This window comes from Camellia sinensis, chromosome 10 (genome assembly GCF_055761805.1).
Source record: "Camellia sinensis isolate YWXY chromosome 10, ASM5576180v1, whole genome shotgun sequence".
NCBI classification, from domain to species: Eukaryota; Viridiplantae; Streptophyta; class Magnoliopsida; order Ericales; family Theaceae; genus Camellia; species Camellia sinensis.
In genome coordinates, this window is record NC_138970.1 from 17,937,158 (window position 1) to 17,963,719 (window position 26,562).

General features: G+C 41.3%; 1 long non-coding RNA gene across 1 annotated transcript; it reads left to right on the plus strand.

Moving 5' to 3' along the window:
* Positions 1–21,608: 21,608 nt before the first annotated feature.
* LOC145801567 (uncharacterized) lies at positions 21,609–24,038 on the plus strand. The gene is made up of 3 exons (XR_014343180.1): positions 21,609–22,010; positions 22,176–22,297; positions 23,647–24,038. It is a non-coding gene; the product is annotated as an uncharacterized LOC145801567 (long non-coding RNA).
* Positions 24,039–26,562: the final 2,524 nt, after the last annotated feature.

Sequence of the window (26,562 nt, forward strand, 5' to 3'; positions counted from 1 at the left end):
CAACTGTTTTCTTTGCAATTTTGTAGTGGCGTACCTCCAGTTATGACTAAAAGCTCATGAATTTTGTAATGGAGGTACGCAATTTCGTAGTGGAGGTACGCAATTTTGTAGTGGCGTAGTTAAAATTGTTAGGTTTTTATTCTTGGCAATCCCGTTTGACAAAACTCATTTCAGTTGTAATTTTATTCGTTCTTTTATTTCAATGAGGCTATGAGTTTAGATGCAAATCCAACCCGAATTGTGCCTTGCAGAGAAGTTTGTGGTGTCAATTCTTTCATGTTTGCCACGTCGCTGACTATGTCGGGGATCGAGCAATCGAAGTTGTTTGTTCGCTTGAGCAGCTATTCCTGCGCTTGAGCAGAGATTGCGACCTTTCAGAAGTTTCACTCACCTACAAAATTACTAGGAGTTATTTTTTCCCGTTCGAGCGTAGATCCTGTAATGCCCCATATTTATAGCCCAACTGATAATACAACAATCATGGCTCTTTCAAGAAAAATCGAATATAAATCTCCAAATTTACATTACATGATACAATAGTTTTTCATCTAACAATACATTAATCTAACAACAAGTAAATAAACAAATAAATACTCCCAAGGGTTTACAAGTTTCTAAGGATTGAGCCTGGTTACACAAAACGGTTATTCAAACCCACACACATACAACCCTTGGCTTACACACAGAGTCACTGCAAAATGAGAGTCTCGTACTCTCAACGACATTTCCTCGCCTAGTTAGGCGGCATCAGCACATCTTTTCTTGCACAAAAATCTCGTAGGGTGAGCATAAAGCCTAGTAGGAAATTCTTAACAAAGTATATACATTTTATATAAGTCTCAAGAGATAAAATGTACATGCCATGCTATGCCCTTTTAAAAGAAAATCACATCTTCATCTTTGAAAACCATCATGCTCAATGATGTCATGCAATTTCAGTTCTTCAAAACTTAACAATTCATTTCAAGAGCGGTAAATACAACTCTGGTAATCCCTAGGTCGGTGTCTGCAAGTAGACTATACAAGTACTACCAATTTGTCATTTTTACCGGTATTAACCGGAAGGCTCGACCCCTATCTGCGCGAGTTTTCGGTCTTTCACCCCAGACTCTCAGGCCAACTTATTCAATATCATCTACACCACCTGTCAAGACTTACCAACGTATTTATCCCAAAACCATTCCATGAAAACTTGTTTCTCAACATTCTTTTCTTAATGCAAGTTTTCAAATCAACTTTCAAAGTTTAATGTAATCAAATGAATTGATATGCCAATAACACAAGATGAATAGAAATATTTTTATTCCAATTCATCATCCAAGGAATAACACAATTCCCTCTTTTCAAGTATCCTCAACAATTAGTCATTTTAAGACTATTTCAACATTTTGAACAATAATTTCCAAAATGAACAACAATCCTCATATTCCCTGAAATTCATCATTTATATAAATATAAATAAGAAATTTTCCAAACATCTAGTTATTTTGACACACAAAATAAATATAACAATATCATTCATAGATTTTCAGTCTCTTTTAAAAAAATCCGCAAATTCTAGGTTTTCTCACCAAAACTATACAACTCAAATCTTTTGAAAGAAAACTTTCCAAAATCATATTTTCTTCAATCAACGAAGATCAAAACTCATAAGATCATTTTATAAGAACAAGAGACAAACCCACTTTCAAAATTGCTCAACTTCTTGAATCAACAATTAATTTTCAAAGCTATCGAAAGATGATTTTGAAAATTATCTAGATCTTGCAAATATATATATATATATATATATAACTCTAACAAAATCCTTACCTCAAGTTTTGAAGAAGAAATGAGATAAAACCCCCAAAATCAACGGTGTCGAAACTCGATCTTCACTGCATACAACGACGCCCTCGAAAAGTTAACCAACTTTGATGAAGAACCTATGGCAGAACTCTAATGGATCTTGAGAAATCAAGGTTTTGATCCAATTTGGCATAGGGAAATGTAGAGAGAAGGGAGAGGAAAGGGTTTTTAGAGAGAAAGAGAGAGACCTAACAAGAGTGAGATACACTCAGCCTAAAGAGAAGAAAAGACCAAAATTTCAGACTCACCTACCACTGCACGTGCGGCGTTTCTTCCGCACTTGCACTCCCGCACCTGCATTTATTGCAGTAGCCAAACAAGCCCTCCCTTGTTTTCCACACATGTGGCTTAAGCAACTTCGAATGCATTTTGCATTTTTGCTTCTAAGGCACTGCCCCTCGACCCTGCCGGGGCACTGCCCTCGGACCCACCAAGGGGCACTGCCCCCTGGATGCCCGATTGAGCTGGGTAGCTTGATCCCCGACATACTCAGCGAAGTGGCAAAACATGAAAGAAGGGTCAAAATCGGGATCGCTACAACCTTCCCTCTTTAAAGAATTTCGTCCCCAAAATTTCAAATCAAACTACCCAAACAAAGGGTTTCTAGCGATCAAAACCACGCTATTTCATTTTCAAATCACAATACTAACTCTCAACCAAATTCCACCATTTCCACCATGGTTATCTCATTAACAACAATCTCTCAAATACGCATAAACATGAAATTTCCTAAATAGTAATTGCAACTCTCAACAACCTTATGTTTAAAACAACAACGCACATATCAACATATGGTTAACAACTTAAAATACGTTCCCCTCAACACTAGGGAATATTACAAAGAAAAGCAACTTAAGCATTTTCAAACAAATTCGGATATTTGGAGCGAAATTCCGCCTCCCGTTCCCACGTCGCTTCTTCAACCCCATGGTGTCTCCACAACACCTTTACCAACGGTATAGTTTTGTCCCATAGCACTTGCTCCCGGGTCTCTAATATTTGAACTGGTCGTTCTTCGTAAGAGGCATCCTCATCTACCTCCAAGTCAACCCAATCAAGAACATGAGAAGGGTTGGGTTCATACTTCCTAAGCATAGATACATGAAATACGTTGTGAACTCCCGAAAGTTGTGGCCGTAAAGCTAACCGGTATGCCATTTTCCCAATTCGCTCTAAGATCTCAAAAGGCCCAATGAACCTTGGAGATAATTTACCACTTTTACCAAATCTCATCAAACCCCGCATTCGTGAGATTTTTAGAAACACATGGTCACCAACTTCAAAAGATAAAGGTCGTCTCCTCTTATCGACATAACTCTTTTGTCGGCTTTGGGCCGTAGCTAACCTCTTCCAAATAAGAACAACTTTCTCGATTGTCTCTCTAACAATTTCCGAACCCAATAACGGTGCATCACCCACTTCTGCCCAACAAACCGGTGATCTACAAGGTCGGCCATACAAGGCCTCAAATGGTGCCATCCCAATACTAGCCTGATAACTATTGTTGTAAGCAAACTCAATCAATGGTAAGTGCCTTTCCCAAGGCCCCTTAAAATCAAGGACACAAGCTCTAAGCATGTCCTCCAAAATCTGAATGGTACGTTCCGACTGTCCATCGGTTTGAGGATGATAAGCAGTGCTAAGAGTTAACTTAGTTCCCAACGCCTGTTGAAGGCTTTGTCATAACCGAGTAGTAAAAAGAGGATCCTTATCCGACACAATAGTCACAGGGACTCCATGAAGTTGAACTATCTCTCTAATGTACAACTCTGCCAAGCGTTCAACTGAGTCGCTGGTGCACATCGGAATGAAATGGGTAGACTTAGCCAACCTATCAACAATCACCCAAACGGCGTCATTGCCTCGTTGTGTTTTAGGAAGCCTAACTACAAAATCCATGGTAACACGCTCCTATTTCCATTTGGCTATTGGTAAGGGTTGTAACAAACCCGCTAATTTTTGGTGTTCGGCCTTCACTTGTTGACAAGTAAGGCACTTCGATACAAATAAAGCGACATCCTGATTCATACCCCTTTACCAAAATTGACGACTAAGATCATGGTACATTTTGGTGCCTCCCGGATGTACCACAAGGCGTGAGTGATGAAATTCCCGGAGTACTTTCTTTCTACAAGATTCCGGTACAAACAAACGGTCTAGGTAACGTACACTCAGACCCAAGTGAACGTTCAAACCTTTCTCTTCCTTCCCATTGGAAATTTTAACCCGGATAGACTCTACTTCACGGTCCCCTTGTTGTGCCTCTATGACCTTACTAATCAAGGTAGGTTAAGCAGTCAAAGTAAACAACGTAGCACTCTCGTTGGACTTACCCAAGTGTAAATCAAACTTGCCAATTTCACCTAGCATAACCTATTCCCGAATGGCTACACTTGCTAAACTACTCACAGATTTTTGACTCAAAGCATCGGCTACTACATTGGCCTTCCCCGGATGATAGTGTAACTCAAAGTCATAATCCTCCATAAATTCCACCCACCTCCGTTGGCGTAAATTCAAGTCCTTTTGAGAAAACAAATACTTTTATGATCAGAGAAGACTTCAAACTTCTCACGTACAAGTAATGCCTCCAAACTTTCAAGGCAAAAATCACCGCTGCTAATTCTAAATCATGGGTGGGATAATTTTTCTCATGAGTTTTCAATTGTCGTGAACCGTAGGTCACAACTTTTCCCTCTTGCATCAAGACACAACCAAGTCCATCCCTAGACGCATCACAATAGACAGTGTAATTCAAACCCCTTTCCGAAATTATCAAAACCAGTGCGGTAGTCAATCTAGTCTTAAACTCTTGGAATAACTTTTCACAAGCCTCACTCCACACAAATTTTATACCCTTTCTAGTCAACCTAGTCAAAGGTGCAGCTAGTCTAGAGAAGTCCCTTACAAAATGTCGATAATACCCCGCTTATCCCAAGAAACTCCGGATTTCAAAAACATTCTTGGGTTGTTCCCAATCCTGTACGGCATTTATCTTTGAGGAGTCCACAGTCACTCCCTCTCTAGACACTACATGCCCTAAAAAATTCACCTCTATTAACCAAAACTAGCATTTTTCAAATTTGGCATTTTTCAGATTTGGCATACAATTGGTGCTCACTAAGTAAACCTAGCACTACCCGCAAGTAAGTCTCGTGTTCCTCTTCAGAGGTTGAATAAATCAAGATGTCGTCCACAAAGACGACTACAAAACGGTCCAAGTATTCTCAAAAAATTATGTTCATCAAATCCATAAAGGAAGCCGGTGCATTGGTCAACCCAAAAGGCATTACAAGGAATTCATAGTGGCCATAACGAGTACGAAAGGCCGTCTTTTGAATGTGCTCCTCCCGGACTCTCAACTAATACCCCTGTAGACACCCCATTTTTGACCGACCTTGAGACTCAGACGTCACCAGTTGAGCGTTTGGTGATATTGCATATTGTGCTCGTTCGGAAGTCGCGGAGTCTCGGCTGCGAGCCTTGCCTTCGGACTTTCAGACTCTTTCATGCTTTGCCTCGGTTTGGGAACCAGGCTCGATTTTCTCTATTTTCTCTTCACGAAGGGAGGGAGAGGTCTCGTAGACTATCTCTCAGTGGCCGTAGGCTACATTTCGTGGTCGTAGGCCATTTTTGCCCGTTTGGAGTCCGGTTCCTGGTTTTTCAGAATTGTTAGCCGTGTGCCTCGGTTCGGGATCACTTAACCACCTCCATTTGCTTCGGTTTTTGGCATACTTCTTATTTGCTCCCTTTTGAGGGACACTGTGGTCCCAGAGACCGACTTCGTGGTCGAACACCACTCCCGGTGCCTAACAGCCCGTTTTCAGGGCCCCAGACTGCGCGCTTCGGTCCCCGAACCTTCGTTTTGCATCGGTTTTGGTTCATTTTTGGCAGGGACCTCTGTTTCATTGGTAAGAAGGCCGTAGAAGGGTGGGAGGCCAGTAATTGTTCTGTCAGCCAACTTTATCCCTTCATCACCCTCCGTCGCCCGTTTTTCTTCACTTCAGAGCCAATGTTAAACACCCTTGGACCATTTTCTTTTACCCAAAACCACATATTTGTGTTGTACACATCTGGGAGGCCACCAATATTTGGTGGCCGGCCAGTAATTGTTGTTGACCCTTTTGAACCCCTTTGAAAAGTGGGTTGTTCTCTCTCCTGGTTCACTTTTTCCAGTGTTCAACCACAGGGTTGTGTTGTGCACACATCAGAGGCTCTCTTTTTGTGGTGGCCGGCCATTAATCACACTTAACCCTTTTGACCCCTAGCCGGCCGGCCATGTGAAGTAGCCGGCCGGCCACCTGCAACCTGGATAACTGGCGGGCCAGGATCCTCACATCATCTACAGGGTAGAAGTGCATTCATTTTCCCCCCAGATTCTGTATCCGGGGGGCTGCATTTTGGAGGAAAACTTGGCATGTTTTCCCTCCATTTTCCCCCCCATTCTTGCCTATTTATCAGAGGCTCCAGCTCTGATATGAGGGTTACCAAATTTCCCCCTTAAGCCTCTTGTTGTATCTCTCTCCCTCTATACACTTTAACCCTCCAACCTCTCAAGTCCTACCCCTTTTTCTTCACCACCACCTAGCCCTATCCTTCCATCCTCCATTCCAGCAGCTAGAAGCTGATTTCCATAGCTAAGGAACCACAAAACTCAAGCCAAGAGTTGCCAAAAGATAAGTCTTCAAGGGTGAGCTTCCATTTTCCCTTTTCTAGTCTTTTCTTGATTCATTTCTAAGTCATACATGCTTGCTTTTTTGAGCTCCGTCCCTAACTGAAAGTGGAATTTTTTTGAGCTCCTTTTCACTTTTGTTTAAGGGCCCCTCACTGTTTGAGGCCCCCCTGATGCACTTGCTTCATTATCCTTCTTATATGCCATTATCTTGTGTAGTATTTTTGGCCTAGGTATAATCTGTTTTGAGGCATGTCATAAATTGTAAAGGGGCTTATTTTGAGCCCTTCTTCAATGTTGTTGAAGGGCTCAATGATGTTTGTGGCTCCTATCTCCCACTTGCCTTTATATCTCTATTTTGGCTCCATTTTTGCATGATTTGTTAGCCTATTGTGCTTCTATTTTTGGTCTCTTTTCAGAACTGAAAATAGTCTTATTTTGATCCATTATTAATGTTTCATCAAGGGTCTTTCATGGTTTGAGGCATCTTTTATATACTTTGTGTTATACCTCTCTTTTGGGCCTCATTTTGCATAGCATTTTGAACATATTTTCATACTGTTTTGGGTCCGGCCATCAACTGTAAAATGCATTATTTTTTGCCCCTCTTCAACATTGTTGAAGGGCCCCTTTGTGTTTAAGGTCAGAAACCACCACTTGCTTCTTTGTCCATCTTTTGGCCCATTTCTTGCATGAGAGCTTAGCCATACCTGTGCTGGTTTTTGTGGTTTGCCATAAACTGTAAAAGATAATATTTTGGGCCCCTCTTCAACTTTGTTGAAGGGACCTAATCTTTTTGAGGTCATCAGCTGTGAGTTGCTTCTTTATCTCACATTTAGGGCCATTTTTGCATGCTAGTTTTGCCCTATTTGTGTTTGCTGTTTGGTCTTTCTTAGAACTGTGAACATGCTTATTTTTGGACTTCCTTGAATCTTTCTTCACATGTCATAAGCAAATAATGCATGCTTGATGTAGCTACAAGCCATTTCATGTGCTTAATCTTGCATTTCGAGACCATTTCATGCATCGGGAGCCATGCTTTTATGATTCGGGACTGTTTTGGGGCATATTTTAGTACTGAAATTTGCATGCTTGTATGCCATTTTCCATGCCTTGCCATGTCTTGTTAGAGTGGCATTTTGTGCCTTAGGTACGGTCCTCGGTTTGCGTGCATGTGTGCACGCATTCCGAGTTGTCTCATTTTCATCTTTTGGCCTCTTATGTGAGTGTGGCTGAGGTCCACTTGTGTTAGTGTAAGTCCATTTGTGCATTGTGTATGCCATTTCATTTCATAGCATTGTGTATGCTAGGCTGTATGTTAGCGCATTGTGTATGCCATGTTATTTCGTGCATCGTATATGCCATTTCATAGCATTATGTATGCTAGGTTGTATCTTAGTTGCATTTCATGCATGTCATGCATATTGCATTGTGTTTGGGATGGGAGTTAGCCCGAGCACGGGAAACGAGGTACGTTTCGTACTCCGAGTGACGGAACGTGTCTCAATTCCCTGTCGCCGACACTCCGGATTATCCATGATGGAGTTAGGTCTTGTTGTGTTTATATGTGCATTCATTCTATATTGAGTTGTGCAATTCGACTCCTCGGCCATCATGCATCGATATGCGTGATTGGTGGCACGAGGATCGAGGCATGCATACATTTGTGAAAATACATTGCTATGCCCCTTTCCTGCTCTCTGTTGCAGCAAATCAAGAATTAGCAATCTTCCGGAGCTTGGCGCACTTTCCAAAAAAAATTACAAAACAAAGGCTAATCGGGGCATCCCAGTGGATTTTCGCGCAAGGCAGCCCAGACATGCATCATTCATCAGAATCAAGGCAGTCCCTGGCTTGCATGCCAGTTTACAGCTTTCTTAGTTAATTTGTAAATTAATTAGGAATTTGTATATATTTAGACTGTATTATTTGGACTGTATTATTTGGACTGTACTATTCATTCGGACCCTCAGCGCGAGGGCACAACTGTAATAAGTGTGCGTGTGTGTGTTGTATGTCTTCCAACCCCACGTCTTTCTTCCCTTTTATTTACCTGCTTATGATGGTTAGATTAGGGCATGTTTCAATTAGCATACAGTATGACAGCATGTTTGCATCATTCATCTGTTTTGCATGCACCGGGCTTGGCGCACCATACTAACTGCATTTTGTATTTCAATTTCAAAATTGAATACTTGTTAGCTGTTGCATCTCATATGCCATGTTTAGAATAGCCGAGCCTGCTATAGTTGCATTTTGCATGTGTTGCATTAGGCACTTCTGTATAATTAGGATCATGCATAGATTTCTAATTAGCTTCTTTTTTGGCTTGGAGTACTCGGTAAGTTTTATGCTTTAGCATCCTTGCATGTGTGTGAGTGATTGCCATGAATAGCATGCTTACCATGAGGCTAATTGCTTATGTGATATAACTGCCTGAATGCCTGTGGGTGTAGGTTGGGTTACTTGGATTGGAACAAACCATCAACTGTGAGTTTTAAGCCCACTAGATAGTGGCAAAACCATCTTTTCTAAGCCCACCCGAGGGTGGCAAAATCTGCATTTTAAGCCTACTTGCGAGTAGCAAACCATCTTTCAAAAAACAAACATGAAATGTTTTGTTCCAATTCAGGCGACCCAGTCTATGCTTGTATGCTGTGTGCATCACATAGTAATCTAGGCTAATAACCGGAATAAGAACACATAAAGTTTTCAAAAATAGATATCATGGTTAGTAGAGGCCGATCTTTGATCGGGCGAGCGGGGGTGCTCACGAAGTGACCTTCCCCAATCGTACCCAAGTTCCCGAGCCGAGGCAACTTTGGTGATGACGGACACGTGGCCTTAGGCAAACGAGTCAGGGTTTCCTAAATTTTCCCAAAATAAAATATTTAGGTGGCGACTCTGTATCTGGCAAAGCAGTCCATGTTTGGCACTTCTTTTCTCAAAATCTGTTTTCTCAAAACGATTTGCCGGATGTGGACTCTTTGGTTCAGACTTAGAACCGTGACAATTTGAGAGTCCTGAGCTGTAGTGACCCCAAATGAACAGAACGGAAGCTCACCCTCCTGGGGCGTTCGGGGACGTCTACAGTTTCTGGCGACTCTGCTGGGGATTTAGAGAACTTGACTTGAACTCGTGATATCTGTTTTTGACTACACTTGTGTGTTTCTTTGCATTGCATTTGCATTGGTGCGCCTAGGACACCGTGTTTGCCATCTGCTATTCCTGAACGGTTTACCGGAGGCTTGTCTTGTCAAGACATGACCATAAGGTTGACCGATTGTGGGCTCAGCCAGTATGGGAACACAAACTCCGGTTTTACCGGGGCACCCTTTTGACCATTCGACCTAGTGCCTATTCGGATCCATAGTGACCATTCCAAACTAGGACAGGTTGCTTACCCGTTTATAGGTTGTTTGAAACCGCTGCGTGCGTAGTGAAAACCCTAGCTCCTGACAAAATAGGACAGGGAAACCCTATCCTAACATAGGGGTGTTTTGGCTCTCACTTACTTGTTATGTGCTTTGGGGTGCTTCTTCATACGAATGCATGTATCAGTTCACAGGGTTTGGGCATCAGGCCTGCGGGCGTCAGTTCAGTATTGTGGGTATCAGGCCTGCGGGCATCAGTCAGTATTTGAGAATCAGTTATCTGCGAGTATCAAAGATTCAGTTTCGGGGACAGTAACTCAGGGATAATAATCAGTGTTTGAGGACAGTGTGTATTCAGCTTATCGACCGTGTGTTGTTATGCTAGGCTGTGTGTCATGCATTTATTTTAAGCTGTTATGCTGTCCGTTTATCTGTTTATTTATTTCCTTTTCGCTTTATTTATCTTTTGCTAGGGCAGTTCTAGCACAATTGCTTCCAACCCAGTAGACATTCCCCAAGCACTTTGGACACGAGGTCGTCGACTCAATCGATCCGAGGATCTAATTGACGGACAGCCAGTGTTTCATTCTCTACCCCTGGTTGCCAAAAGAAAGCCGAGAAACCGCAGTGTGTCAGAACAGAGGTTGCCAGAGCAGTGGGTTACTCCATCAGAGGATAATAGGACTGAGGTCTCGATTGTTGCTATAGAAATAGACATACCAGTTAGTTAGATGGATCAGCAAAATACATCAGGGATGGAAGCCCTAATGCGCCAGATGTAGGAGAGCATGAGACAAATACAAGAGGATGCCACCCGTCAAGCGGAATTCTCCAAACAGTAGCCCGCGATCATGGCCCAACAAGCCGAACTAATTACCAGACTGCAACAGCAGAATGCGGCATCTGCTTCGCATCAAGTTCCTCCTCCGCCAGGGGCTCCACTACCCGAGCAGGCATCTACTGTCCAGAACGCTCTGCCAAACACCCAGAACACCATGCCAAATATCCAGAACCTGCAAGAGGACACGAACCTTCAAACGGGGCCAACTCCGCCCCCGCTTCCGCCTCAACTGTCCAAGACCCATACGCCCAACCACCCGGACTCTCCCTTCGAGTTCGAGATCGACCACACAGCTCTGAAACTGAGCAAGCTTGAGAAGCTCTTCAAGAAGTCACAAGGGGTAAAGGCTATTCCGGATATCGAGGACGGATATACCGATGTGGCCGTGACATTGCCCGATAGGTTCAAGATGCCGCAAATTGACCGTTTCGACGGGTCCGGCGACCCCATGGTCCATCTTCGGCTATTCTCAGACATCCTGCGGCCGATGGGCCTAACCCGACCACAGAAGCTCTCGCTGTTCGGCCGAACCCTATCGGGGGTGGCCGCCATCTGGTACGCAAAGTTAGAGGATGAAGTAAAAAGAAGCTGGGATGAAATGGCTGAGGCCTTTGTCGCGCAATACTCGTACAACACTCAGATTGAGATTACAACTCGTGATCTCGAAACGACAAGGTAGGAGCCCAAGGAAACTTTCTCTGATTTTGTAACCCGGTGGAGGGCAAAGGCGTCAATGATGACTTTGAGGCCCACTAATAAGGACCAAATCCGGATGATTGTGCGCAATCTCCAACCAAAGTTGATGCAGAGAATGATTGTACTCCCCTTTCCCACCTTCTCAGATTTACACGAGATGGGGCTACAAATCGAAGACGCAATGAAGCAAGGTCTGATAGACCAGGATAGGGAGCAACCGAGGAGGACTTTCAACCGTAACAACAATGCAGGCCCGAGTGGCGCTACAAACGCAAGAGCTTCGGAGGTCAGTATGGTCACCACCATTCCCCCTTCTCTTCCAAGGCCCATGGCAGCCACACCTTTCTCCGGTGCATCTGGAAGCAATACTCAAACCTCTAAGTACTCGCCCAGAGGCCAAAGAAACTTCACCCCACTATACATGCCTTTGTCTAAGGCTCTGGGGGTCTTGATCAGAAAGGGGCATCTAAAACCCCTAGAGCCGAGGCCGTTGCCGAATCCACTCCCTCCCTCTCACAACCCAGCCAAGTACTGTGCATATCACCAGCAGCACGGCCATGATACTGACCAATGTTTTAGGCTGCGTCACGAGATTCAAGACCTCGTTGATAAAAATGTGATTTTGTCACCAGAAAAACCCAACGTCACAACCAACCCCCTCCCTACACACAACCAAACTCCACCTCCCAAAAGAGTCAACCTTATCCAGACTGGGGTCGTGTCTTACGATCCTAGCATCTATATTACTCCCACCCATCTACCTAAGCCGAAGGTGTTCCTCCCCGACTGCACTGACTTTTTGTGCATGTTGGACATCTCCACAACCCAACCAGAGCCGACGGTGGTGGCCATCGAAGATGGGGCAGGGCAGACTTGAGGAGAGAATGGGATTGTTGAATCTGGGATTGAACAGAGTCTTGCTGAGGGAGCTTATGATCCAAGTGAGTACATCTTATCAACAGACCAGATTGGGCTGGATATAGAATTGCCAGAGACAGGAGAGCTGTGTATGATCCGAGGGGATAGATTTGAGCAAGGGGCAGATGATCTGACAGCTGTAGAGGAGGATTTTGCCAACCTGTAATTTTTCGATGACCAAGAATCAGGGGATGCGGCAATCAACTGGTTTGACTATGAGGAATCGGCAGAGGCCACTGGATGGCTCGATGATCAACCAGATGTAGTGGGAGAATCCCAACCAGAACAGGGCCCAGCAGGGGCAAAAGTATCAGCTGTGGCCGGAAGGGCCGGAAGTCAAGTTACATTGCCGGAGAGCGCCGGTACGAAGAATTTCGCTCAGGATGGAAGCATTGTGAAGATTGAATAACAAACTGCACTGACGCAGGTGGAACAACAGGGTTCTGAGAGAACCGGAAAAGCCAAGATCCATGAAGTGATCGAAAGTGCTGCGGGCACAAGAACAGAGGATGCTGTGAGCATACGGGCTGAAAGTGCTGTGAGTACGAACATGCCCGAACCAGACAAGTGCCTTCTGAATGCCAGTGGAATGTGGTGGGAAGACGATGACTTATGTCTTGCCCACACAGATGAAGACTGGGGAAACAATCAACCGGATGACACCTGGTACCTCGATGAGGTTGATCACATGACGAGAAGTGGGCGGTACTTCAAGCCCCCGCACCTAGACCAACCCGAGGCATCCGGGAAGGATAGAGAAGCTGAGAAACAGAAGGAGAAACAGATTGAAGAGGAAGCTGTACTAAAACAGCTAAAGAAGATACAAGTAGACATCTCCATCTGGGGACTGCTTATGGCATCGCGAGTACATAGGCAAGCTGTCCTATCTGCTATGGACAAGTCTAAACTCTCCATAGATACTACACCAAAGCAGCTGGTTGGGCTGGTTTTTTCGGGAGGAGGTTCCCCGGCATTAACCTTTTCAGACAAAGAACTACCGCCTGAGGGCGCAAATCACAACAAACCCCTCTACATTTCCGTGGAATGTAGAGACAAGTGGATACCGGTGGTACTTGTTGATACTGGGTCTGCTATCAATGTCTGCCCGACTAGAACAGCGTATGCAATCGGGTTGAAGCCCGCGGACTTCGTCCCAACTACTCAGGTAATCAGAGCATACGATAACACTAGCAGGGAAGTGATGGAGACTGTCAAAATTCAAACCAAGGTTGGTCCAGGACAACACAACATTGAATTCCATGTCTTGGACGTTCCCGCAACCTTTAACCTACTTTTGGGGCGACCGTGGTTGCACCAGGTCAAGGAAGTCTCTTCCACTCTACATCAGATGCTGAAGTACCCTCACGGGAAGGGGGTAGCGATTGTTTTTGGGAATTCATCAATCCATCCGCCGCTGGAAGTGTCAACACCTGTCTTGGAAATCGAGCACGACACGAAGGATGTGTTCTTATCAGGGTTCACTTTGGCTGAGGCTCGAGTGGTACAGAATTTTATGGCTGTGAATGAGGGGGTGTACATCAGCGCTCAATCTGTCTACCTCATGAACAAGTTACAACACATCCCCGGAATGGGATTGGGAAGAAGCGGCCGGAAAGGCGTCGCAGCATTGGCCGAAGTGCCACACAACCCTCACACCTTTGGATTGGGTTATCTGCCCACCAAAGAGGACTGGGTGAGGAAGGGTAAAGAAATGGCCGGAAGAGCCAGAGCAAAAAAGGCTGGGAAGCCTTTTGAATTAATGCATCGGCCCATTCAGGGTACCCTAAACGGACGCTTCGTCCGGGAGGGGGAAGATTTTCCATTTTGCGGCTTCCCAGAGCCATGGCTGAACGCAGAGAGGAAGCGCGTGCCTGGTTTCGAGATCTTCTTCAACTTACAACTTCCCGGGGATGACGTTGCCGAAGAGCAGATAGACCCATCAGCTGAGGTTGAGCAATGTAAGACAGTGGATTCTGAGAGCACTGAACTTGAGATAGGGGTAGCGCTGGCGTGTCTACTTTCAGATCCTTCAATCAACCAAAAGTGCTTGGGGGATAACTCCTCGGTTTCCATGATTGGAGATGAAACAGCTGCGGGCCTTCCAGCGACTATCTTGGATGCATCTATTGCACCCTCTCTCACTTGGCAGTACGAGGAGGGATTTTTGTCCAGCAACACCGGGTCAGGTAGTGAGCCGGAATCTGATTCCACCGAGTCCTGTGAGTTGGAATCAGGTTCCAGCTCGACTGAGTCTGAGTCTGGTAATCCTGGGGATGAAAACCCGGATACCACAGTTATGTCTAGGTCGTCTTTTTCTTTCTCATTTGAGTCTGTTGTAACCGAGAATTCGGAAGATTTGGATGAGCTTAATGAGAATCAAGTAATTGTGGTTTCTGAGTACTTTTCTGTGCCCTTAATTTATTGCATAAACTCAGACTTTCAAAATTTTGATGAAAACAACGAGGACGAAATTCCTCCGGTTTTGCAACGTTTAATTGAGCAAGAGCAGGAGAGATTTGTCAAACCCTTAACAGATGAAATCATAACCGTGAACATTGGTACTGAGGAGGACCCGCGGGTGGTCCAGATCGGGTCCACACTGTCTTCGGAGGAATACGAGCGCTTAGTCGCTTTATTAAAAGATTTCGAAGATGTTTTCGCGTGGTCCTACGAAGACATGCCTGGGATCGATCCTGAGATTGTACAGCACTGGATCCCCCTTGACCCCGAAGCCCGACCTGTCAAGCAGAAACTCAGAAGGATCCGCCCCGACTGGGCTCTTAAGATTAAGGAAGAGGTCACCAAGCAGATCGATGCAGGCTTCTTGCTGGTATCCGAATACCCGACTTGGTTGGCCAATATCATTCTAGTGCCGAAGAAGGATGGCAGGATCCGGGTATGCGTGGATTTCAGGGATTTGAACAGAGCTAGCCCGAAGGACGACTTTCCCTTGCCGCATATTGATGAGTTGGTAGATTTCACAGCAGGGCATGCTTTGCTCTCATTTATGCATGGCTTCTCAGGGTACAATCAAATAGTAATGGCACCAGAAGATAGAGAAAAGACTGCATTCACCACGCCGTGGGGAACATACTGCTACAGGGTAATGCCGTTTGGATTGAAGAATGCTGGAGCTACTTATCAACGGGCCGCGACCACAATATTGCACGACATGATCCACAAAGAGGTTGAAGTGTACGTGGACGACATAATCGTCAAGTCCAAAGAAAGGGAGGGCCACTACACTGCCTTGCAAAAGTTCTTTCGAAGGATCAGGGAATTTCGGTTGCGGCTAAATCCTCAGAAGTGTACGTTTGGTGTTACAGCGGGAAAAATGCTGGGATTTCTGATTACACAAAGGGGCATCGAGGTCGACCCTTTAAAGATCAAGGCCATCTTAGAAATGCCACCACCAAGGACTGAAAAGGAGGTGCGAGGCTTTCTAGGTAAAGTGCAATTCATAAGACGGTTTATCTCAAAATTAACCTTGACTTATGAACCACTTTTTGGTCTCCTGAAGAAAGGCAAGAAGTTCCAATGGGATGGCCGATGCCAAGCTGCTTTTGAACAGATCAAAGAATATCTACAGAACCCGCCCGTGTTGTCACCACCAGAGCCGGGGAAACCGTTGATATTGTACCCTTCAGTGACTGAGACTACAATGTGCTGCATGCTCGCACAAGAATCGGAGGATAAGGTGGAGAGGGCCATCTACTATCTGAGCAAGAAGATGTTGGACTACGAGACCCGCTATACTCCGCTCGAGAAGGCTTGCTTAGCTTTGATATGGGCTACCAGGAAGCTGCGGCACTACTTGTTAGCTCACTCCGTAATGTTGGTTTCACGACTGGATCCCATCAAATACCTCTTCGAGAAACCGGCACTTACGGGTAGGCTAGCTCGTTGGCTGCTGTTGTTCTCCGAATTCGATCTGAAATATGTGACACGCAAGTCAGTCAAAGGAAGAGCAGTGGCAGAGTTCTTGGCCGATCATCCAGTCGAAGAAGGTGAAGCAGTGGAGTACCTATTCCCAAATGAAGCCATTTTGCACATCGACGACGAATATGGGATAGGGGTGTTGCTGATAGCACCCGACAATTCCCGTATCCCTCTAGCCTTCAAACTCCGGTTCAAAGTCTCGAACAATGAAGTAGAATACGAGGCGTGCATTGCCGGCCTAGAAGCGGCCTTGGAACTAGGGGCAAGACATTTGGACGTCATTGGGGATTCGAACCTTGTTGTTTCTCAGGCAAACGGAGACTGGAAAGTCAAAGAAGAAAAGATGATGATGTACCATCAGACCTTGGACTTGCTAATCCCTCTGTTTGAAAAGCTAAACTTTGCTCATCTTCCAAGAGAGAACAACAGGTTCGCAGATTCTTTAGCAACTCTATCTTCCATGATAGACATCCCATTTGGAATCCGGATGCGTCCAGTCGTCATTGACCAGAAATTTGTACCAGCCTATGAGTCGATCGCTGCTATAGATGAGGTCCAGGACGAAAACCCCTGGTATTATGACATTTGGAATTTCTTGGAAAAAGAAGCATACCCGCCAGGGTTAAATGCCAAGGATAAGAGGGCAATCAGAAGAATGGCCGTCCAGTTCATCATCTGTGGGGGTAAGCTGTATAAGAGAGGTCATCTGGGAATGCACAAGTTGTGTGTTGAAGTCGAGAAGTCAAAACGCTTGATGGAGGCCATCCATGGAGGAGAATGCGGTGCGCATATGAACGGAGTAATGCTAGCACGGAAGATCCTCAGACAGGGTTACTACTGGTCCACCATGGAGGAGGATTGTATTAGTTTTGTTCGGCGATGTCACAAGTGTTAGATTCATGCAAATCGCATGAACATCCCACCATCGAAGCTGTACAACATGACTTCGCCATGGCCATTTTCAGTTTGGGGAATCGATGTGATCGGGGCCGTCACTCCGAAGGGGTCAAATGGGCATGAGTTCATCCTGGTTGCGATAGATTATTTCACGAAGTGGGTCGAGGCCCAATCATATGCGGTGTTGAAGGCGTCACACATTGCATGCTCCTACTACGGGGATCAAAAACTGGCAACAAGGTCCTATCAACTCGGTTCCCCAGAAAATAAAAACAATCACCACCTGAGGTGCCAACTGTAACTCTCTGACGGTAACAATCTATCACAGCTTGGTACGAACATAACCAGTCAATGCCTAGAATGACATCAAAACTTGACATGTCTAACAATACAAAAGCAAATGGAAGTCTACGCCCGGCAACTTCTATCTCACAATCATAATACCTCTGGTCTAAATCAATCATACTCCCAACAGGTGATTCTACTCTCAGCGGAGACGCTAACTGTGCCACTTCTAACCCCAATGCAGAAACAAATGCAACAGATATAAATGATTCTACAAACTTTATGAACTTAACTTTTACGTGGATTATTTACAAGAATTATGTGTAATGATCTTACTTAGAGCTTAAATTTAGATGTTGGTAGCTTAATCTCTTCAATTCCCCTTCAATTTTTCTACAATTCCTCTACTCTCTCTCTCTAGAAGTTGGTCTCTCTCTCTCTCTACAACCTTAGCTACGTTTTTTATGAAGAAGAAAATGAGCTCAAATGATGCTTAATACATATATATATATATATAGGGGGATTAGATTAGCTAATTAATCTAGCTTAAGCTTAATTAATCCTAATCAAGTCTAATTGATTTGTTCTAATTATTTTGATTCGAATAAAATTTTAATCAAATTTTCCATATGATCCTATAAATATTCCAATTAGCTTATTGAACAAGTCAATTCAGGTTTCTGAATCCGTTTGGGCTTCCAATTTCGAATTCTAGGTTGGTACTCTAATTGATATTCCATAAGCAGACAAATAAACATAAATTAAACACATAATCATGCAATTATACTAAATAAAATACGTAAAAATAATATGGACGTCTGGGTCATCACAGTTTCAATTTGAATTCTCATGGTAAAGCTGTGATGTTCATATTCCTTGCAGGACCGGCCTTAGGGTGAGGCGACTAAGGCGGTCGCCTTGGGCCCCTAATTTTGAACAAAATTTAGGACCCCCAATTAGGGGAGTGTATCATATTGTGTTATTTTATAATTATTTCAATACTAACTCAATTCATTTATTGTCATGTTATTGTATGGTTGTAATAACCCTCACCACTGTTTACTAATAACCCTACTGATTACTGTTAAACTGCGACTGAACATGATTAGTAATTGAATTGATTGAAATACTGAACTGACTGATTGAATGTGCTAGTTTAAATGCATTTATATATGTTTGACTGTTAAATTATCTGTCCATGTTTTATGCGTTAAACTGCAAATTAAAGGCCTTATCGGCGGCCGAATCTAAAATTGATTAGTGCTCTGTGATCATTAGAATTTATGTGATTTTATGGTATATTGAATTGAAAATTGATTTGGTATGATTAAAATTAGATTAAATGTTGTAAATTGCATAAGTTGCATTATTTACCAAAAAGCCATGTTAGTGGCCCACAATCTTAACATTCTGAGCACTATTACGCCCTATTCAAACATTTCATCAGCTCATTTGTTGTCTCAACCGACTAGAGAGAGAGAGAGAGAGGAAAAGAGTGATTTTAGCTTGCTTCATCTTGTATTGCTTGGAAATTGAGAAGATTGGAGGAGTTTTTGATCAATTAAGCCCCTAGACTTGTGATTGGAGACCTAAGGTAGAGATTCTATCCCTTGGTTTATGTATTTAAGTTTTATCTTCATGAATCATGGAAATTTAGTGAGTTAAAGTCTAGAATTGGTTCTATATGTTGAATTGTAGCATAAATCATGCATGCATGTTGCCATCCTTGAGTTTTGAGGTGTTTGTTCATGGAATTCCACATGCATGTTCATATTTTTGCAATGGACCATGAATTCATCTTGTTTTTAAAACAATTGGCTCATTTGAGCAAGTAATTGAAGCCTTGAATTGGTTTAAACACATGCATGTCACATTTGAATAGTGTTCTTGAAGTTATTTGAAATCATGTTGAATTGATCTTCCTTTGGGGCTTTGATTTTACAATTGATCTTTGAAACATGTAATATTATGGGTTTTGAAGTGTTTTCCAGAAAATTAGCCCAAAAGGATCGAATTTAATGCTTTGGAAATTGAGTTTTGAGCTTGAGATTCAAATATGAAAATTCTAGATTTTGGACTCACGCTCGAGCGGGGTGACTGGCGCTCGAGCGTGAAATTCGTGCTCCCAGCACTTTGTTGTGTTTTGCAGTCCGCTCGAGCGGGGCCTTGTGTCTCACGCTCGAGCGGGTATCGAGCGCCCATCGAGCGTAATTTTCACACATCTAGCACTTTTGACTTTTTTGCAGTACACTCGAGCGGGTAATTATACGCTCGAGCGGAAACCTTCTGTTGCATGTCCACTCGAGCGAAGTTAGTCACGCTCGTGCAGGACCCTTGTTTTTCGAAAATTCTGAAAAATGTTTTAAAGTACATCTTTGCATCCTCATTCCATCTTAGGCATTCCTAGGCCTAGTTTAAGGCATCTTAATGAGGATATTGATGTAGAAGCACACCGAGTCTAAGTAGGGACTAAGTCTTTGATTCCCAAGTGTGAAACTTAGTGTGTGTTCGTCCTGTAAACTGTGTAGGGTTGGCATCCGAACGCTTAATAGCTGCTTATAGCCCAGAACTCTGTAAGTAACAATGATGTAAAGATATGTTCAAAAATGAATATTTTCTTAATGTTAACTGAACTGCTTTCTGAATTGTCACTGTTAACTGAATGAATATATGTCCTCTATTCTGAACTGTATTGTGGCATCCTTAGCAACTACTATTACTGTTACTGCTACTGTTACAGAGATCTCTATCAGTTCCTATCTTGGAACTTCTGTTTACTGTCATGATGGCCATCATTGACTATTCGGTCTTTTAAGACCTACTGTTTACTGTACTGCTATGCTAATGGATGTACCACATATGACTGTTATAACTGAATGACTGAAATGCTGATTCAACGAACTGTTTTCATTACTGTTAGGACATTCATTCTTAACCTCTTTATGCATTATATTATTCACTGGGTTTTAGCTCACTGTTTATATATATATGTAGGTGTTCAGGCACTAGACCGGAGCTAGGAGCGTGGGTTAGACTCCCTTTTTTTTGTCAAGCCAACCACTGTGCCTCACTGTGAGGTTCCGAGTTCGTTCAAGCTACGGCTTTGGGGTGTTTTAGCATCCCCCATCTGTCTCTGTATCTGTTTTGTAAAACTGTATAGACTGTTACTGTACTGTTATGGTAGGCACTTGGTCCCTAACCTTATGACGTATGCATGTATATACTGTTTCGGTTATGAATGTAAATATGTATGAAAAGTCTTTTTGCATACAGACTGTCACAGCTCATTGGACATCGTTTAATTACTGTATTAGCTTCCGCCATGCCCCTGTACTCTGTATTACTGTTTTACTGTTAAGCAAGCCTTCGGTAATCTCGAATTACTGGCCGGTTACGGTGCTAAACCCATAGGGGCGGGTTTAGATCGTGACAATGGTGTTATTTTGATTCATGTCCGATTGATATTTAATGTGAAAACTTTCACTTTTAGTTAAAATTAACTTAACAAGCGTATGGAGAGATTAAAATTTTTTCCATAAGTTGAATTTTATAAAATTTATTTCTACTAAATGAAATTATTCATAAAATGTTTGATTTTAATTCAATTGCATTTTTCTAATTAAACATAATTGTACCTTATTAATATATTTTTTTACTAGATTGACTCTAAAATAGATAATAAAAAATATATATATCTTAAATGAAAAAAGATATTAGACTTATTATTATTTTACATACTTTTATTTATTTAGTTAGATGGAGTTAAATAAAAGATTAAAAAAACATCATGGCTTCCCTTAGTAAATATTAAAATATATAACTAATAATTCATATTATTGAGTCGTGTCATATTTGGATTTATGTTGAAAAATAGTCAACCTTAACTTGCTAATTTTATATATTGCTTAAGTTGTGTAAAAAATTTTCATCCTTGTCCCCAATTAATTTTAGTTCTTATAGTATTGGTAAGTTAAAAAATAAAGATTCAATTCAACTAATTGAGGTTCAACTATTATATATATATATATATATATATATATATATATATATTTGTTATCTAAATTTTGTTAAATTGTAATGCAATAGAAATAAATTTTTATCCTTTTTATCCAAATATTTTTTTTTTTATTTTAAATAATGATATGTGAAAGGCCCAATTTAAAAAAAAAATTCGCCTTAGACCCCTAAAAAGTCAGGGCTGGCCCTGATTCCTTGAGCCAAAACTTTGAGGAAGTTGTCTTCGTTGAATAGACAACTTAACAAACGATGAGAAAAAGATGTTCTTTCTTTTCCCCCTCAGTTATTCATATTTATGATTTTATTGTTTGCTCATTCTCTTGTTATGAAAATAGTCAAGTTGTAGCTCTTATTTTCATAGTAGACGATCTCTTTTTTTGATGTGTTCATCTTTCTTCTGGTACTTACATTTTCACATACTCGTTTATCAATCAAAACCTTATCTATGAGCATTCCTCTATTTGCATAGCAGCAACAAGATGACGAAGAAGATAAGGAGGAGGAGGAGGAACAACAACGAATAGTAAGTTTTATTTCCTAAAAACCTTTTTCTATAAGTTGCTTGTATGCAATCAAATTTTCTTTTTTTGTTTTTGTTTCAGCAAGATAACAAGTTCTTCTTCTTTTTAGTTTCCTAAACCTTTTCTACAAGTGGCTTGTAAACAAACTTTTTTTTTTTTAATTACAGCAAGAAATAGTGAAAGAAAAAGAAGATTATGAGGATGAAAATTGATGGTAGTGAAGATCTGATGACAGCAGTGATGACAGCACTAGATAATGTGGTTGTTCTCTAAACATTTTGGGAAAGAAGTATGTACCCTCCCATGCCAGTTTAGCATTTACAATTTTCATAGAGAATCACATAATTTTTATTTTATCTAAATTGATCAAATTGTAAGTTTGACAGTAAACAAGTTTGTGTGCTTATATGGCTGCATTTTTGTTTAAATTGGCTCTCAAATTAAATTTGTTATGTCTATGATTTGAATAACTTGGAACTTCTTAGAATATTACTAAATTGAAGATTAGTATTCAATGATTTGGTTGTCATTAAGATGTATTTGTAATAATCCAGAAAAAATGTTTGTGAGATCCACATGCTTAAGTTGTTTTAATTATGCTCAATTTCATAGTATATCTATATGTGTTTAACATGCATTTGCCAAATAAGGTGTAACATGTGCTGAAACATGATTTATTTTGTAAATTTGTGATTGAATAAATTTGAGTGTGAAATTAGTATATATAATCTTGGCAGGTGGCCCCTTATGAGCAAGACATCTCATGCATTCTACACTTGGTCCTCGTATCATGCAATGCATCAACGCTTGACACCTCATCCATCCTGTTACATCACATGTCCACCCTTGCTAGAAATAGATAATTAAGTGCTCTAGTTTTTCATTTGTTTTGCCCACTGAATTATAGAGACACAAAGAGGAGAGAGATTTAGAAGAAATTTAGAAGAAATTCGAGAGGGATTTTGAAAATATAAACCCAAGGAAAGAAATCTAATGCTCTTTGTTAAATTCTTGCCTTCTGATTCGTCTACTTTGGTTTTCATAACTTAAAATATAGAAATAATGTAATAAAATCCTAAAATAGAACCCTAGGTGGTTATACTTATATTCACGTGGATTTTTGACAAATCTTAAAATGAGACCTTAAGTTGATAAACACTTGCCTACTATGACTACCTTCTGATATGGTTTGAGTTTTGTCTCTCTCAGCACTTATTATATTTTCAAAAGTTAGCTATATTTTCTTAGTGGAAATCATGTAAATTGTTTTAAATCCCGAAATTTGTTTCTTGCTATATTGTTACACAATTGTGCTTTTACTGTATAATTCTTTATGGCATTTGAAGCGAGCAAGGATCCTCTAAAGTTTTTTTTTTCTAAAGTTTCCTAGAGTGGTGTATTGTGTGGTTGAGATTTAACGACAAGTCGCATCAATTTTTCAACATTAAATCTCAACCACACAATACACCACTTTAGGAAACTTTAGGAAAAAAACACTCTAGAGGATCCTTGGTGATTTGAAGCCGCTCCAGGATTTAGACTATTCACTGATCTTATTAGCTTACCCGTTGTTTCACCATTTCAAGTAATAAGGCTTGAGGAGGTGATCACAGCTTACCCGTTGTTTCATCATTTCAGGTAATAAGGCTTGAGGAGGTGATCATGGAGCTTCCTTGGACCCTTTTTGTATATGTTAAAAATTCCCTTTTGTTCATGAAGACTTTGCTTGGCTTGGTGTCTTTGTTATTTATATTATGGCTAGTATCATGTTTTGATATATACTTTTGATGTATGTATATTTGTGTTTATACCTTCTTTCGCCTATGGCGGCCACGTGGTTACCAGCTAGTCACAGATCTGAATTCCACAGAGGGTGGGGTTCGGGTCGTGACAATGTATGTTTATATAATTTTGCTGTCTTTTCTTAAGAAAAACAGAACGGATGTGTCTTTAAGTCTTTATGAACTGAACTTGTCTACGGATTGCCTTCATTATATTTTTTAATGGAAGAGGTTAAATGTTTTGTTGTAGTTGCATTTTAATAAGACTTATGTTAGGAGCCTATTTATTGTCTTAATATTTCCATTTTTATAATACTAGGAAGAAGAGTATTCAAACCATGTTTAGCTTTACTTGTAATCATCTGCAATTACAGGTGTCGATTAAATTCAAGAGGCACAAGTAAGAGTCGAACCTAGATATCTGGATTTACTGTAGATATCTGGATTTACTGTTCATCTCAAAGTCCAATTTCTTTACTGCTAATTTACTGTGTCAGTTCAATATAGATATATTTGTACAGAGTGTAATGCTATATAAATAGATTTTGTGCTCGAACGTTGTGTATGGGACAATGTGAAGTGGCTTATTTGATTATCATGACTTCAAGATAAAGCCCAAGGGGTTGTAGCATTGTGGTAAGGTCTTGGGGTTTAAGTCCCAAGGTCACAAGTTCAATTCTTCCCTTGTGCTAATCTCCTGGGCAAAGCGCTGTTGGTTAGGAGGTTGGACCTCAAGTTGTCTAGTCAGCACTTGGTGTGGGTTCAATGCTCTCCGCTGTGCGAGTCCTGACTTAAGCGGAGCTTGTCTTGGGAGGTCGGGGCAAGTTCCCAGGTTATAGTCTCCTCACTCGGTCAGCACTTGGTGTGGGTTCAATGCTCCCCGCTGTGCGAGTCCTGACTTAAGCGGAGCTTGTCTTGGGAGGTCGGGGCAAGTTCCCAGGTTATAGTCTCCTCACTCGGAACGACTAACAGGACAACGGATAACAGGACACCTTGGCTAACAGGTCCCAAGACAAGCTCCCAGGTTATAGTCTCCTCACGCTGTGCGAGTCCTGACTTAAGCGGAGCTTGTCTTGGGAGGTCGGGACAAGTTCCCAGATTATAGTCTCCTCACTCAAAACGGCTAACAGGACAACGGCTAACAGGACACCTTGGCTAATAGGCAGCACTTGGTGTGGGTTCAATGCTCCCCTGCTGTGCGAGTCCTGACTTAAGCGGAGCTTGTCTTGGGAGGTCGGGGCAAGTTCCCAGGTTATAGTCCCCTCACTCGGAACGGCTAACAGGACACCTTGGCTAACAGGACACCCGGAACGGCTAACAGGACACCGGCTAACAGGACACCTTGGTGATAAGGGGCGCTGCCTTGGACCTACGGGATGGTAGGGAGGATTTTCTTGTAACAAAAAAAAAAAATGACTTCAAGATAAATTATTAGCCCTCAACAGTGCTATACCTGTTTTGCAAAATATTTATCTTCCGAAGGTGCTTTTTACACAAAGAAAGCTATAGAAAAAAATTCAGAGGGTTATATCCTCTCATAAACTATCCCCACCATATTGGCAACTAGCAGTGGACTAATGTGTTAGGTTGGTACTCCATCACTGGTAGGTCCTCAACTTGATTCTCTCCCATATGAGTTAGAATGTTTGCACATCTATTGCCTTCACGAAAGACATGTCGAGAGTGCAGCCTGTTCTTTCATGGAAGAATTTGGCTATTTTGAATGGGCAATTTTGAAAAGTTTATTTAGACGAACTCGATTGCTTCACTACAGTTGTATTGTATTATCATTGTTATTAATCAATTTTGTAAACTTTACTTTCTTTGGTTCTTATTCAAAATTGGAACCAACTTAAGTTACGTTAAAGAAAATTGTACAATAGTCTCTTAAATACTACGTGGTTATATTTTCTTATCAATAGCTATTCATTATATCTCTTCATGTTCTTCAATTATTTAATACAAATAATCAATACTCTTTTTTTCACCAATTATACTATCACCATGTAGTCATATTCTCAAACTATTGAATAGTCTCCTTTCATTTAGTTAATCTCATGGACACTCCTATTTAAGTAGTTAGGATTTAATTCTTGCCTGAGGTAAAATTTGTTGCTTATTATGAGAATTATATTGAATTGTTTATTTCTACTTATTAATGGGCCATTCTTAGTGATTGTTGGGTTTGTAAAATGACCATTTCAACGTTTGCGGAATGACTCACATTCAGATTCTATTCTACTAGTATATCCCCCGTGTGTTATGCCAGGGACAAAAATAATATATTATTTAATAAAAGTATGGTAATTATATTTAATTTTTTTATATTTTATAAAATAAAAGTTAAATGAAAGCTAATTATTCGAGATTTTTTTAATTGTTTAAAGTTAAGAAAATTAAAAAAAATTAGTATGAGATATTGATCATAATGTTTCTCACTAAAAATCTTATTTTGCTTATATATATGGAGATATAAGATTCACTTTATGTAAGTGAAACAATTCATTTTTTTCATTCTTTTCTCGATGTGAGATTATAAAGTAAAAGTTAAATAAAAATTAACCAATGAAGATTTTCTTAATTGTTTAAAAGTTAACAATTGTTTGGGCGAGAAATTTATTTTGAATCAAGAAATCTTAGCCGTTTAATCTTTAATTAGGTCCATATTTAATTTATTTTGATAAAACCATTAAAATCGTAGTTAAACCAGCGAATCAGTCAAACCGAAAACGGTTCACCCTATCGGCTAGGTCAAAGGACCAACCAATTTATA